The sequence below is a fragment of the Octodon degus genome, unplaced genomic scaffold (assembly GCF_000260255.1).
Source record: "Octodon degus isolate 3935 unplaced genomic scaffold, OctDeg1.0 scaffold00322, whole genome shotgun sequence".
In the NCBI taxonomy this organism is placed as follows: Eukaryota; Metazoa; Chordata; class Mammalia; order Rodentia; family Octodontidae; genus Octodon; species Octodon degus.
This window is the reverse complement of record NW_004524898.1, coordinates 1253362-1257219: the sequence shown is the minus strand read 5'-3', so window position 1 is coordinate 1257219 and position 3858 is coordinate 1253362.

Here is a 3858-nt window from a genome sequence, read left to right as displayed (position 1 = left end):
CTGGACCTACCCTCCTTCAGATTCCTTCCATCCTTTCTCTACTACCATGTCTTCTCCTTTCTCTACTACCATGTCTTCTGTCACCATTATCTGTTAATCATCTGGATCTTCCTTTATTCTGGCATCTTGCTACTCTTAAACTGCCTCTTCCTTCCTTCCCTCTTAACATATTTTTTTTCTGACTTTCTTTTCCAACCAGTAAGTGCCAAAGGTGTCTACAGCCAGTCTCCCCACTGGCTCTAGTAATTACTGTAGATTTATTTGATCTTTCTTTTCCTTTATTCCTCCTTTTGGGTTGAGCCTCACACAGGGAACATACTACAATTCATTTGACCGGGGGCCATCACTTCTGAAACCGGAAATGCCATTTTGGGCAGGGGCCTATTGTGTTCAGGCGCCATTTTAGGCAAAGGCTCACTGGGCCCAGGTGCCATCTTAGGGCCGCCACGTGTCTGATCAGCCTGCAAAGATTGTAAATGTAATGTAAGCCTCTCAAACAGTCGATTTTCCAGGTCCAAAAGCACATTGGAAGATTTAGAAGCAAATTTGGACAGTTCATTATTATCAGGAGGCGGTTTTGTAGCAACTGATGCTGCAACAGGGTCAGGACGGTATTTGGAAGCCTCTTTGGCTAAGTCTTCCCGATTGACCTCTTGTAAAGTAGTAAGGTTGGGATACAAAGATTTATAGTGGGTTAGGAAAGGAGCCTTGGGCTGAGGAGGCGGCAAAAGCTCAGAACGGGGAGGCAGCAGCTGCTCATTAGGGGAAGGCGGCAGCTGCTCGTTATCTTGGGGTTTAGTTAACACTTCATTTGCCTCTTCACCGTGGAGAGAGGAGACGTCTAAACCAGCCTGGGAAGGGGCCAGAGTTGGCCTATTGGGGTTACGCGGACAGCTTCTCCGTGGGTAATCATTTCTCCGACCAAAGGGTCTCTATGTCGCTGCATAAGAATCTCATCAATCAAGCCCCAGTATGAAAATGCTGTGATTGGGACCTTTTCAGGACCAAAAACTCTATAATAATCTTGTAATGCATCACCCACTCATTTTTATCTTTTAGAATTGATCGTGCCCTCCAATGGGAACCACAGGCAAACCTCATGAATAAACTTAAAATACTGTAATAATTCCTTTTCTTTTACCTTAATCTCTCGTGTCTTGAGTGCCTTACTGAGGCTTTCCACAAAGAGCTCATGCTCGCTTAATGCCTGACCCATGCCGGGAAGGGGAAGGGGTTGCCATTCACTCACCATGGCTCGAGCGGCAGCAGGCACTCACGCGGTGTTGGCCTTGGAATTTACTTTCACTATCTGCTTCATACCCGGGCTCTCGAACAGCTCCCTCATTAAATCCTCCATGCCAGGCCTCCACGTGGGGTGCCACTTGACTCAGCCCATGAGTTGAGACATGGGGTAATGACCTGGAGGAGGAACGGGATGACAAAGACAGGGCAAGAGACACAAGAGATGGAGACAAGACAGGCTTTCTGATCAAGTCTCATTTATTGAGGAAGTGAGCAGGGTCTAAATAGCTGTATAGTGGAAGCAGCTGGGTGGGCCTAGTTGTGGATTGGTAGTGGAGGTCCAGGACCACAGGAAGATTTGGAGGCAAGCAGGGATTGGTGCTGCAGCACTTCTTGCCCAAATAAGGGAAAATATAACAGGAGCGTTCTATTGCCCCCCACACAGTGGTTACTCTGCCAGCTAGTAAGTGCTCTTAGAACAGCTGCCACTCTTTAAAGCAGAGGACAGGTTTCCCCAGCTGTTCTTTGGTGAATCCCCATTGAAGCCTATGCCTGATGGAACGTTGACCAGAGAAATTGCTGGATTCCTTTCTGGAGAAGTCTCTGGTTGTGTGGGCCAAAAGAAACTGAGAATACCTGAGGGGTCATGGCCACACCCAAAAATTCCTTGGTGGAAACTACCTCCTGACCACTAAAAGATCTCCACTTACCTATTGTACTCTTTTCTCTCTCTGCTAATAAAGTAGGAATTATACCTGAGCTTTTCATTCTTAAGAGTTCTACCTAAGAACAACTTAATGAGTTACTATTTCAGAAATTAGGCTGAGGCAGTTTGCAGTAGTTTACATTCTATAGCAGCTATTGGGGGAAGTTTATATCTGTGCCTTATATGTTAACTAAGAGTAAGATTTTTGCCAGCGGTATTGTGTTTATACCAACATATAAAATGTGATGCTAGAGGATAAAATATGTTTCACCTGTGAGCTTCAAGGTTCAATCTTGTTTAGTTGCTAAAAATGTTTACCTAGGTGATCAGATGAAAACAAGTGCCTGAAGACTTGGCTCAGTACACGGGGACAAATCCCTCCAGTCAATTATTCTATCTATCTCTAGAAGTGATCTTTATAGCCTGACAATTGCTCACTTCCAATTGACCTTTCATGCCATAATTATACTTCCTTCTGTAGACATTCAGGTCACCAGACCAATTGTAACTTACAAATATTCAATAAGAGTAAGCGAAGGTTTTGTGAGATATTTCAGGAGATAGGAATCACTCACCAGTTCAAGGGTGAATAGACTGGTGGGATCTTGTCTCCTTTCTCTCCAACAGGAGCATCTACCTGCTCTGGAGAGGGCTACTCATGGACACCTGGGTGGAGGAATCAGTTAGAAAGAAGGTGGGGACACCCAAAAAGGTAATTTCTATTGAATTCCAGGTTATATCACAAAGTCTTTTACTCCTTTAGAGTGCTTCATTAGGCACCAGAAGACATTTGATCCTTACATGCTCCATGTAATCCAAATGGAATGCAGAGGAAAGTATCAATTATGATGCTATTTCATAACTAGAAAGATGATGTAAAAAGGAAAATGTTTTAAAAAAAAAAAAGTCTTACGTTCAGATTTTGTTTGCATTAAGGTTATTGTTATTTAAGTTTTGATATGTAGATGTGAGCAACAGGAGAACAAGGTGGTTCGGCTTTGTGCACCATGGCTGAAAGTAAGGCTTCCCCTATTTGCCTTTCTAAAGGGTGGGCTTTTAGAACAACTATAATTAAGGCCTCTACAGGGCTACACCCATTCTTAGCTGAGTTTATGCAAGTTTTTCAAGGACAATACTCTTTTAAAGAAGTAAATAGGCAATTTAGAACTTCCAGAGTTCAGGTGCCTTAGATGACCCTGATAAGTACACTAATATCTTTAGACAATTTACTCAGATTTATTAACTAGATAAGACACATGTAATGTTAATCTTAAACCAAGCTTTGACTTCTAGTAAGAGGCAAAATTACAAGCTGCTATACATTTAGAGATAAATATACTGTTACTTTTAAACAACCAAAAGATAGACAACCAGTAGAACTTCAAGTTCCCACTGGAGTCCAAATAGTCAGATCCCTGGTGGCCTAATAGCTGGGCAGGAGACTGGAAAAAGACATTTTCTTTCAAGTGCATATTCTTGAAGGTCTAAGGAAAACTAAAACCAAGCCTTCTAGTTATTTTAAATTTCAGCTATTTACTAAGAGGAAGATGAACACCCCTCTGATTTCTTGTAATGTGTCTCGACCCATGGGTTAGTCAACGAGGACCCTAGAGGGGGAGTGAGGATGAGAAGGGACAGGAGACACAATGAATGGGAACAAGACAGGATTCTGATCAAGTCCCATTTATTCAGGGTAGGTGCTGGGTATATATAGGGGGTGAAGGAATGAGGAAGTCTCGGCTCTAGGGGGTCAGCAGGTATCTAGGCAACAGGGGAAGTTGTCACCTCCAGGGCATAGCACGTGATTCACAGGGAATGGGGGGGCCTGCCCCTTAGCTCAGTTCTTTAAGTGGCTGCTTCAACAAAGCAGTCAGGCTCAGGTTGCTGTGGTTCGATCCCCACAACACAAG